The sequence below is a fragment of the Crocuta crocuta genome, unplaced genomic scaffold, assembly GCF_008692635.1.
Source record: "Crocuta crocuta isolate KB4526 unplaced genomic scaffold, BGI_CrCroc_1.0 scaffold309, whole genome shotgun sequence".
In the NCBI taxonomy this organism is placed as follows: domain Eukaryota; kingdom Metazoa; phylum Chordata; class Mammalia; order Carnivora; family Hyaenidae; genus Crocuta; species Crocuta crocuta.
In genome coordinates this window covers 1,565,891-1,579,014 of record NW_027531581.1, presented here as the reverse complement: position 1 = coordinate 1,579,014, position 13,124 = coordinate 1,565,891, and positions in this window count along the sequence as shown.

The window sequence follows — 13,124 nt, the reverse complement described above, 5'->3', positions numbered from 1 at the left end:
TCAACCTAATTTCCTCATTCCTATGCTTGTCTCTAAATGAGTTGTTGCCTTAAAAAAAAATGAATGTAGATTTCTTTCTACACTGGGATTTTTTGCAGTGTTTTATTTATTTTTATTTTTAAAATATAATTTATTATCAAATTGGCTTCCATATATCACCCAGTTCTAATCCCAGTAAGTGCCCTCTTCAATGCCCATCACCCACTCTCCCCTCTCCCCCACCCCCCACCAACCCTCAGTTTGTTCTCTGTATGTAAGAGTCTTATGGTTTGCCTCCCTCTCTCTCTGTAACTTTTTCTCCCCTTCCTTTCCCCCATGGTCTTTTGTTAAGATTCTCAAGATACACATATGAGTGAAAACATATGGTATCTGTCTTTCTCTGACGGACTTATTTCACTTAGCGTAATATGCTTCAGTTCCATTCACACTGCTGCAAAGGGCAGGATTTCATTCTTTCTTATTGCCAAGTAGTATTCCATTGTATCTATATAAACCACATCTTCTTTATCCATTTGTCAGTTGGTGGACACTGGCTCTTTCCATAATTTGGTTATTGTTAAAAGTGCTGCTATAAACATTGGGTTTCATGTGTCCCTATGAATCAGCACTCCTGTATCCCTTGGCTAAATTCCTAAAAGTGCTATTGCTAGGTCATAGGGTAGAGTTCTATTTTTAATTTTTTAAGGAACTTCCACACAGTTTTCCAGAGAAACCACACCAGTTTGCATTCCCACCAATAGTGTAAGAGGGTTCTCGTTTCTTCACAACCTCACCAGCATCTATAGTCTCCTGATTTGTTCATTTTAACCACTTTGACCAGTGTGAGGTGGTATCTCAGTGTGAGTTTGATGTGTATTTCCTTGATGATAAGTGATGTTGAGCATCATTTCATGTGTCTGTTGGCCATCTGGATGTCCAACATAAAGTGTCTATTCATATCTTCTGCCCATTTCTTCCCTGGATTATTTGTTTTTTTGTGTGTGGAGTTTGGTGAGTTCTTTATACATTTTGGATAATAGCCCCTTATCCAATATGTCATTTGCAAATATCTTTTTCCATTCTGTCAGTTGCCTTTTAGATTTGATTCTTTCCTTTGCAATGCGGACACTTTTTATCTTGATGAGGTCCCAATAGTTCATTTTTGCTTTTAATTCCCTTGCCTTTGAGGATGTATTAAGAAATTGATGTGGCTGAGATTAAAGAGGTTATTGCCCGCTTTCTCCTCTATGGTTTTGATGGTTTTCTGTCTCACATTCAGGACTTTCATCCATTTTGAGTTTATTTTTGTGTCTGGTGTAAGAAGGTGGTCTAGTTTCAATCTTCTGTATGTTGCTGTCCAGTTCTCCCAGCACCATTTTTAAAAGAAACTGTCTTTTTTCCATTGGATACTTTTTCCTGCTTTGTCAAAGATTAGTTGGCCATACATTTGTGGGTCCAATTCAGTGTTCTCTATTCTATTTCACTGGTCTATGTGTCTGTTTTTTTGCCAATACCATACTGTCTTGATGATTACAGCTTTGTAGTAGNTTTCCCATTCTGTCAGTTGCCTTTTAGATTTGATTCTTTCCTTTGCAATGCGGACACTTTTTATCTTGATGAGGTCCCAATAGTTCATTTTTGCTTTTAATTCCCTTGCCTTTGAGGATGTATTAAGAAATTGATGTGGCTGAGATTAAAGAGGTTATTGCCCGCTTTCTCCTCTATGGTTTTGATGGTTTTCTGTCTCACATTCAGGACTTTCATCCATTTTGAGTTTATTTTTGTGTCTGGTGTAAGAAGGTGGTCTAGTTTCAATCTTCTGTATGTTGCTGTCCAGTTCTCCCAGCACCATTTTTAAAAGAAACTGTCTTTTTTCCATTGGATACTTTTTCCTGCTTTGTCAAAGATTAGTTGGCCATACATTTGTGGGTCCAATTCAGTGTTCTCTATTCTATTTCACTGGTCTATGTGTCTGTTTTTTTGCCAATACCATACTGTCTTGATGATTACAGCTTTGTAGTAGAGGCTAAAGTCTAGGATTGTGATGTCTCCTGCTTTGGTTTTCTTTTTCAATACTTCAAATACTTTGGCTATTTGGGGTCTTTTGTGGTTCCATACAAATGTTAGGATTATTTGTTCTAGCTTTGAGAAGAATACTGTGCAATTTTGATTGGGATTTCATTGAATGTGTAGATTGCTTTGAGTTGTATTGACATTTTAACAATATTTATTCTTCTAATCCATGGGCATGGAATGTTTTTCCATTTCTTTGTGTCTTCTTCAATTTCCTTCATAGCTTTCTATAGTTTACAGCATACAGATCTTTTACATCTTTGGTTAAGTTTATTCCTAGGTATTTCATGGTTCTTCGTGCAATTGAAAATGGGATCAGTTTCTTGATTTCTCTTTCTGTTGCTTCATTATTGGTGTATAAAAATGCAAGAGATTTCTTTACATTGATTTTGTACCCTGTGACATTGCTGAATTCATGGATTAGCCTAGCAGACTTTTGGTGGAGTCTGCAGGATTTTCCATGCAGAGTATTATGTCATCTGCAAAAAGTGAAGGTTTGACTTCCTCTTTGCCCATTTTGAGGCCTTTTATTTCATTTTGTTGTCTGATTGCTGATGCTAGGACTTCCAACACTACATTAAAGAACAGTGGTGAGAGTGGATAAACTTGTGTTCCTGGTCTCAGGGGGAAAGCTCTCAGTTTTTCCCCAGTGAGGATGATATTAGCTCTGGACTTTTCATAAATGGCTTTTTTTTTGCAGTGTTTTAGAACAAAGCTTAGCTTAAAAAGAATTCTCTCTCTTTTTTTAAGTTTATTTATTTATTTTGACAGAGAGAGAGCATGAGTGGAATAGGGGGAGAGAGAGGGAGAGAGAGAGAGAGAGAGAGAGAATCCCAAGCAGGCTCCACCGTGTCAGCGCAGATCTGGATGTGGGTCTTGATCCCATACTTAACCTACTGAGCTACCCAGGAACCCCCAGAAAGAATTCTCTTTGAAGTTTAGGGTACCTGGGTGGCTCAGTCAGTTGAGAATCTGACATTTGACTCTTTTGATATCGGCTCAGGTCATGACCTTGCTGGGCTCTGCTCTGACAGCGTGGAGTGTGTTTGAGATTCTCTCTTCCTCCTCTTTGTCTCTACCCTGCTCATGTATGCACTCGCTGTCTCGCTCTCTCCCTCTCTCTTTCTCAAAGTAAATAAATAAACATAAAAAAAGAATTCTCTTTGAATTTAGAGAATGATTCAAACATTAAGTCCATCCTCATATGTATTTGTAAGTAAATACAGTAGTCTCCTCTTCTCTATGGTTTCTCTTCCTTAGTCTCTTTAACACTAAGTTAACCACACTGTGAAAGCAGATCACCAGAGGGTCAACAGTAGCCTAACCTTACATCATAGTAACTACATCATTCACCTCACTTTATCTCACTTCGTCACTTACAGTCTGCAATCATCACAAGAAGAAGGGTGAGTACAGTACAATATTTTGTGTGAGAGAACATGTGCATTTAACTTTTATTACAGTATATTGTTATAATTGCTCTATTATTAGTTATTTAGTTATTTCTGTAAATATATTACTGTGCCTAATTTATAAGTTAAACTTCATCATAGGTATGTATATGTAAGAAATAACATAGTATATATAAGGTTCAGTACTATTAGGCATCCACGGGGGTCTTGGAACATAAACTCCATAAATAAGGGGGGACTACTGTATCAAATCTCATGCTTTATCAGTCTTTGGCTTCTACCATAGCCCACATTGCTACTCTGCATGCTTCAGAAAACACATGGAAGTGATTCTACTAAAGCACTTATGCGAAATGAGTTCAGCTCAGAACTTAAGGTCATTGCTATGAGAAGCTAAGTATTTGACTCCTGGCTCTTGTAGTAGTACTCACTTTGATAAAAAGCACATTGCAAATTTTAGGATTAATAAAAAAATATAATACTATGTTTGTTGTATAAAAGCAGTAATTTTTGGATCAGCTTTACCTTACAGCTCTATTAAATCTTCTGTTTGTCTAATTTCTCTGACAGTAATTTTTTGTTATATTTTCTTTCTTGGATACTCCTCTTTTCCATCTTACTTTCTTTTGCAAACAACTCCCGTCTTGACCCCTCACCTTACTACCATGTACATTCCCTAAAATTTGATTAGCTGTGCCCTCTATATAATTCTCAGAAACTTCCCTTATCATGTCTTTTGTCTAAGAGACAAAGTAGCAGACTATAACATTAGAAAACACTTTTCATGTGTTCCACATTTTTATAATAAAATGTTCTACTATTGATTTCTAATATATTGTTGCAAACACAAAAGAAACTCTTTTTTCACCATATTATAAATTGCTTCTTTTTTAGGGTAGAATTTACAGCCATTAGACTGGAACTGGAAGAGCTTCTGTCCTCTGTTTGGCTCCATTCCCTACCCATCACCCTGATCTCAGAAGGTCAAGCTAAGATTATTGTCTGTGTAGTAAGCCATAAGAATAGAAGTGCATATTTTGTCAAGGTTACTTAGAAAAAAAAACAACAAAGTCCATCTTGGGGCACCTGGGTGGCTCAGTTGGTTAAAGGTCCAACATTTTATTTCAGTTTAGGTCACAATGTCATGGTTTATGGGACTGAGCCCCATTTTGGGCTCTGTGCTAAGAGTGCAGAGCCTGCTTGCGATTCTCTCTCTCTATCTCTCTGACCCTCCCCTGCTTTCTCTCACTCACTCTCTCTCAAAATAAATAAATATAGTTTTTTAAATTCTACCGTGGGGTCAGTGCAGTTCAAGTTTGGGGCTGGGGTTTCTTATACTCATCTCTAATTTTCTCTCCGTGTGTTTTGCACTCTTTAAATTGTATGAGTTGTAAAGTGTAAGAGAAATAAGAAGGGATGGTATTCCATAAAGATGGCAATACAGGTAAGTGTATCATAACCCCTAAGAGGTGGTCTTAGCATAAATGGATCCTGAAAAGATCTGGATACTTGCAAATGATGGAGCCATACATGGCAATAAAGAGAAGGTATAAATGCTATATCGTATTTTTAAGTTTGACTGAGGGAAACAAGCATATTCTCCATGGTATGACCCTCAGAATCCGTCTTGGCAGCAAAACACTGAGTGAGATGGCAGACGGAAATGGCCCTTCTTTGCCTACCCACTTGCAGTGCAGTGCCTTGGTGAGAAGAGATTTGCCAAATCGCTTCAGGAGAGTCATTTAATTCCATCCTGATCAAATTTTACAGGTCTGTGATTCAAATTATTCCACGTTGTCAGCTGCAAGACTTCATCAGGAATGAATTTGTTCTGCTTGGAATCCTTAGTTAATATTCAAGGAAGACCTCTGTGATTAGCCAAATCAAAACCTTGTAGCAGTAGCTGCAGCCACGTTCAGACCCAATCTCTGCAGCTGACTTTTCTAACAAAACATTATCTTCTCTTTAATCAGGGGTTAAAACCCATCATTTCATTTTTTTCACTTCCTGTAAATAATTGAACTGTGAGCTCAGTGCAGAATCTGGAGAAGGGTAGAGCCACACCCGGCTCTCCACAGGTAAGGGGGTGTGCCTCTCTTCCGAAGCCACTCCCATCAATCCCCCAGGCTGTCTCAACCCAGCTCTGTGCTCCACAGACAGAAGTGAGGCCTTTAGAACCCCTTCTGCCAAGGGGAGCTGTTGAACCATTCAAGTGAAATTTGTGTGAAATATCCCCATAGGAGCACACCAGGGAAGTCTCTTTCTGACCATACAAAGGCATTTCTACCCCACTTAGCAGCCAGAACCTGTTTTAGGTTAACTGCCCTGCTTTATTACAGGAAACTCATTTCTCAGAGTCTCTAAGAGCCATAGCTTCTCTCTACTATGTAAAGCTCCAGGCATATTTCCCTAGGTCTTGATGGAGATTCTAAACACAATCTTGCAGTTGCTTCAGCACCCCCTCCCCCACCTTTTTAAGTTCATTGACTGGCACTTCTCTTAAGCTTAAGCATGCATACAAGTAGAAAACTCTGATTTCTTATTTCATGCATGGGTAGCTGTTTATTGTTATGATATGCTGGTCTGTTAAGCTCTTTGATGACTTTAGAAGGCAAGTTAAGTACTGCCAGTTTAGAGCTGAGTACCTTGGCTGGCATGGAGCTGGGCTGGATGAAAGCTTATTTGGAAGTCTGGTGTTCACAGTTTTGTGAAGCTCTTACTTCTGCTTCAAAAACAGCAATTAATCAAGACATATGACAAATCCTGCAGTATTGCTTCATGACATCTAGCTGCCCAGAGTCACCTGTGCCCCTGTCACCCCAAGGAGTACTATTAACTAATATCACAGGAATTGCATTATGATGATGATCCCTGTGGTAACTCTACTCATAACTGATATTTCTTCCTAAACATTCATATTTTCTGCCAGATTCTTTTTGTGACAAACAGCCATCAGTTAACTTGATAGTAAAGGTGAAGTCTTTGACCTTTAGAAAAAGTAACAATGATAATAGTTAATAAGTGCTGTTTATTCATTTTTCTTATTTAATCTTCTTAGTAAGTATCACAGCTAGGTACAACTATCCTTGTTTTATTAATGAGAAAGTAAATCACAGGAAGTTAAAACACAGCTAGGAAGAGTGCAGTCTTGTTAGCAGAATTTTTTCTTTGCTGTTGTTTCCACCTAATCTTCCAAACAAAGCAGTGTGTTGTTCATCATCATAGGATGTGATTTGACAAAAAAAGAAATTGCCAGTCTCTGGCCTTTGTGTACCCCCAAACTGAAGTTTAGTGATGTTAGTATTTGAGGAAAAAAATCATACTAGAAATTGTACCTTTAAGGGAGAGATACCACATTAGAAAAAAGGAGGCTACCTTACCCTCCAGACCAGAGAAAAATCCTGTCAGGTTCAGTGTCTATGCATGTGGGGTAGAATGAGAAATAAAGAAGATAAAAATGATTAAAATAGTCTTGAATTGAGCATCTTGCTTCCTGTGAAAAACCTTAGGAAATGTTAACTGCTAACCATCCTGTGTTCTACATGGAAACATGGGTAGCCTGTGTGAGATTCCCACAAATCAGGTGTCAGGGAAGAATTTTCTGGAAGTTAAATTTGAATGAGTACATGCATGGTTTTCATGAACAAGAGGAGTACTAGATACCAATTTTGTATTTATAGGACTAGTAGTGATGATTTGGAGGGAAAGTAAGTTTTAGCCTAGAAACATTGTGGTGACAGCTGGGCACCTGGCATGGGACATCTAGAAAGCAAATTGGAAATGCAGCACTAAGAATGAGGAGAGATCTGAACCAGGGGCATGACTTAAGAGTTAAGCATAAAGATGTGATGGGAAAAGCTATGAAATATGATCACTGCAAAGACACTTAATATAAGTAGCAGTTATGTTCTAGTCATTTTTATATTCCCAATTTCTTAAACAATACCTACTACATTATTGATAGGACTCATTGGACACATGTATAAAAGGAATGGGTAAAGTCAGATAAGAGGAGAGGAAAAACTAGAATAACCTGCCAAAAAAATTAAAAGGATTGAAATCTCCTTGAATATCAGGGTAATATCTAAATTGAAGGAGACAGTTTACTTTTGAGGTTGTAAACATGGCTATATATTCAAATCACTTGGGGGACTTAAGAAAATAATAAAATAATGGTTGGTCAGATTGCTTAAATCCAAACCTCTTGCAGTGAGGTATAGACATCAGGATTTTTAAAACGCTGCTTCCCATCTGATTCTAAGGTTCAGTCATAGTCAAGAATCACTGGATTAGATGATTTTTATGATCTCTTATATCATGAGCATTTTGGCTTTGAGAAAAAAAATTAAATGTTTGCTGTATTTAAAAAATTATTTTTATAAGACTATTTTTTTGAGAGAGAGAGAGAGAGAGAGAGAGAATCTTAAGCAATCTCCACACCCAGTGCAGAGCCCAATGCAAAGCTCTATCTCACAATGGTGAGATCATGACCTGAGCTGAAATCAAGAGTCAGATGCCTAACTGACTGAGCCACCACGGCGTCTCCCCAAAACACATTTTTTTACCTTGAATTTCCTAAACCTACTAAGTCTACATCTTGCTTAAGTTCATCATTATCCTTCCATTGTCCAAAGTCATTTCCAACCCTCATTTCTCTCTCATCTCCTATATCCCACCAGATCACATCCCACTGATTCTTTCCCACAATTTATTCTTTTCCTTACTTTTTTTTTTTTTTTTTTTTTTTTTTTTTTTTTTTTTTGCCACAGCTGTGGTTCTATACACTTTCTCTTACTATGGTATCCCTTTATTATATGATGTCTTTAACTTGGATTTCTTGCCTCTGCAATCTATTATTTTCTTTACTACCAAACTTACCTTTCCAAACACAGGTCTGATTGTGGCATTAGCTGGCTAAGAAAGCTTTGTGGCTTTCAATTGTTTAGAGGTCAGAGTCCAAACTCCTCAGGCTTGCATCCAAAGTCCTACATGAACTAACTTCAAACCCTGATTTCTGCCTCTACCTCTGTGCATCCTCTCTCCTACTGTTCTGACTTCCAGAACAGTCTGTGTTCAGGCTTCTTCACACCCATTAACTAATTCTGTTATGTCTTAATGTTTCCTTCACTTGCCAAAAATCTGAATTTTTCAAAAAGCATTAACACAAAACCTCTTGCAGGAATCCTTTTCCATCTCTAGCCAGAATTAATTCTTCCTTTCACTCTACTCTCCTGTCACGTAGTATCTATATCACAGCACTTAATACATTATGTCTTACTTTATGGTTAATTGCTTTAAACTTCTTTCTCCCACACTACATTGTGATCCCTTCGAGGCTAGCTGTCAAGCCTTAGCATCTTCATATCCCACATTTCATCTAGCACTGTGCTTTCTAAAGAGTAGGTATTTAAGAAAAGCTTATTGCTCTGGCTTGAACTGAATTGACTGCAACTATGCTAAAAGTATTTCTACATAAAAGTTTAAAAGATTAAATAAATATGTCCTGGGAACCTAGTAAACACTTTCCCACAAGAGGCATGAAGTGAACTTTAACATAACTAAGATGATACAGTTTCTATTTTAAATGTTTATTATTGTTTTAATGGTTTTGAGAAGGTATGATAAACAAATCCATCAGTTTTTGTCTTTTTTGACCCTATTTATCTGTCAAACCACAAGCAATTAAAAAAATAATCCTGAGAGAAAAGGTAGTTCATCTAACAAAATTGCCTGTGTTCTTTCGGGATTTAAGGTAAATTGTGTTTGTGAAGTAATCAGTTTGGATTTATCCCATCTCTTTGTTAGCTAATGGATTTCTCTTTGTATTTAATAATTAAGGTAGGGACTATTTCTGAATAACTGTGGGCTTAAAATTTTTTTTTAATGACAGCTCTTAAAGTCTTCTTTTCCCTCCTCTTTTTATAAAATGAAAGTCAAAATTGCTCTCATTGTGTCGTCTATGCTGTTTCATGCATTAAGAAAACATTCTACTGACAAAATAGTAAATGATTTTACTAGTCACAAGCCTTTTGCTTAACTAACGACCCGTTTAGAGGAACCCTAATCAGTTCTTGCTTTCCTAGGCATATAGGTGATATAATGCATGGATGGAAGCTATAGTTAACAGAATTCATTTTTTATTTTTCCAGTGATTTACAGGAAACCACCTTTCTAACATGTCTGCAAAAATACTGTATTAATGAGGCTCTCTAAAGTCAAATCATAGTCTATATTAAGGAAAATTCAAACAATGTCTATTATTTGTCTCTATGTATCAGAGTTTCTTATCTGGTTTGCTGGTCTCTGTTATTTTGTCCAAGGACACTCATGCTGTTTGAATACAATAACTAAAAAAAGTAGCTTAGAATTATTACCTGTGAATTAGTATGTGCCTTTGTTGTGAATCAAACATTCAAACATACCCTGCCATTTTAGAACACAGAGATATGTTTTTTAATGAGAATTATAACTGATCATAGGAAATCACACAGGGTTTTTGTTAGTGATTCTAGGAGAGAGGATTCTTGAAATGTAATGTTTTGCCAATGAGGGCATCGTCTTTTCTGTAGTTAAATGATGCAAAGCAGAGACTGTTGCAAGGCTATATAAATAATTACACTTACTCATAGACCTATTTTTGTAAAAGCCTACATTTTTATATTAAAGGAAATAATTTAACATCTATTATACGCATTTGTGTTTGTTGGTGGGAAGGGGTTATGTGTTGTATGCTTATCCACTAATGTGCTAAGAAACTACAAAATAAAAGTTGTAACAAGGGCATTTCTCTTAATCCGTTCAAAGTTGGATCACATATCTATTTTTCTTATGTGCTCACCTATTTCTGAATAACTTCATTAAAGTTGTTCTCTACCCCATCAAAGAACCCTTTTCATGATCATCTTAATGGAAAATTGTACTCTTTTTCTATTACATTGACTTCCTTTGTTTTTCTTCCGACCATATCATTAGCTAATATTATATATTTTTAAATTTGCTTGTTTATTATTTATTCTACACCAAGAGGTAAGTTGTATGGGAGAAAGACTTCTATGAGTCATGTTCACCACCGGATCCCCTGTACCTAGTACAGTGCTTGCTATGCATCGGTGTTCTTTAGTTATATATGGAATTAGAATGAATGAACACTATGGATTATTTTTGAAACTAGAAATAAAAGCCACAGCTCAACTAATTTGGTAAACCTATTCAACCTTCAAAAAGACAATGGTCAATGATCTAAGAAAACATTAACACATAAGTGACAGTTTAATGTTAGAGACGGTACCACTTCTGCATAATTATTTAATACAAGAGCATAATTTGGTGTCTATTCTGATCATTTTCTGTGTTAGATTCTGCAAATACAAATAAGAAGAAAATATCTCCTCAAGAAAATCATACTGTAATGAAGAAGTAAGATAGGTCAATAATCTCAGCCCTATCATTAAAGAAAAGTAGAACAAAGACAGGATAGCTATAAGGTATGGTGGTAAAGCAGGAGGTGTGATTGCCTGTTTTGGGGAGGTTATCAGGGAAACATGACAGAATAGGTGAGGTTGAGCTAGAAGTTAAAGTATAGTTTTCTCTTCTACTTTTGGATCTCTTTCTGAGGAGAAAATAAAAAGTAAACAAACAAAAAAAGAAAGGATAATAGGGTCACCTGAGTGGCTCTGGTGGTTAAGCATCTAACTCTTGGTTTTGGCTCAGGTCATGATCTCACGGCCTGTGAGTTCAAGCCCTGCATCAGTCTCTGCACTGATACTGTGGAGTCGGCTTGGAATTCTCTCTCTCTCTCCCTTCTCTCTTTCTGCCCTGACTCCACTCATGCTCTATCTCTCTCATAATAAATAAACTTATTTTTTTAAAAAAGGATAATAATTTTGCAAGTTAAGCAATGAAACCAAGGATGCTGGAAATGAATCTTGCCTACACTAGGACTTCATCCAGAGATTTAAAATCTTCACTTAAAACTAATGAGTCTATCCATAGAGAAACATTGTAACCCTGACAAATCCCGTAATATTAAGCATACTTCTAAATGACTACCACTTAGTCATTGGAAGGTTTAAAAATTGTCATCAGCTGAAACTGAATACATTAATCAATAATCATTGCTAATATATAATGACCAACGGTTCAAGCTACCACTTGCTCAATAAATAACTGGCTATGTTTTCAACAAATTAAATCCCATATGTTTTTCTCTATTTGGTCCAGATTGTAACCATGGCTGTCATTACAGGCAAATGGGTAGTCAGACAGTTCAGAGATTCTATTTTTGCCATTTGTCTTCAATGAATCCTTAGAAAAACGGTAATACCTATGAAAACTATTCACTTATGCAAGGCAAGGGAAAGAGGAAAGCAGTCCCCTCCCCCTTATAAGATTATTCTCCACAATAACTAGAACTCATATATCTCCCACTGTTTTACAGGATAATATTACTATAGTATCATCTTTGCCCCTAGAACTGCATCTTGGCCAAACCATACCTACTTAATTTTAAAACATGGAACAGAACCTAAATATGCCCTAGATTTTTTTGTTCTTTAGGATGAAAATAATTCGTTTCTTTGAAATTTTCTCTATTCAGAGAGTTTTTGATGTCTAATGGACTGTATACATTTTAATGATAAAGAATAGAAGATGAATTTCCAGGATCTTTGGCCATTATTTTGCAATAACAATGGGAAGTCATTTAAGGAGTTTAATCAGAATAGCAAAGTTAAGAATAAATAAAAGAGAGCCAAACTAGGAAGGATGAGCCAAGTTTAGGGCGTTAAGAAATTTACTTGATGGTGACAATGGTTTGAACTGGGGGTTCGTAGTAGGAATTGAAAGGTCATAATGGATTTGAAAAATAAATTAGAGGTAGATTTGACAGGAATTTGAAATTGATTAAAGATGGTAAAGAGAGAAGGGAGGTGGAAAAATCAATACCCTTAGTGGCTGACTTGAGCCCTAGTATGTTTTTCATAGGAAAACTAGAAGAAAACTGATTTGAAGCAAGAAACAGTGATTTAAATTTTGAAGTTATTGAACACTAATTGTCTAAGAGTCATTCAAGTGGGAGTGTTCAATTGGTAGCTATATATATGGATCTAGAGCTCAGAAGAAGGATCTGTGTTAAAGATACAAATTAAGAAATCAATACATACAGTGTTTCATGAAGCCTTGGGAAATGATTAGTGATCCAAATAGAAAGCATCTAATTGGAAGAGAGAAGATCACTTGCAATAAAACCTCAAGGAACATTGTCATACAAGTGTAAAAACTGAATGAAGAATTGCCAAAGGTTACTGAGNATTTAAATTTTGAAGTTATTGAACACTAATTGTCTAAGAGTCATTCAAGTGGGAGTGTTCAATTGGTAGCTATATATATGGATCTAGAGCTCAGAAGAAGGATCTGTGTTAAAGATACAAATTAAGAAATCAATACATACAGTGTTTCATGAAGCCTTGGGAAATGATTAGTGATCCAAATAGAAAGCATCTAATTGGAAGAGAGAAGATCACTTGCAATAAAACCTCAAGGAACATTGTCATACAAGTGTAAAAACTGAAGAATTGCCAAAGGTTACTGAGGAGTGAAACACAGGTAAAATAAAATTCTAGAGAAAGGAATATCTTAAACAGTTATGAGTGTTCAACAACA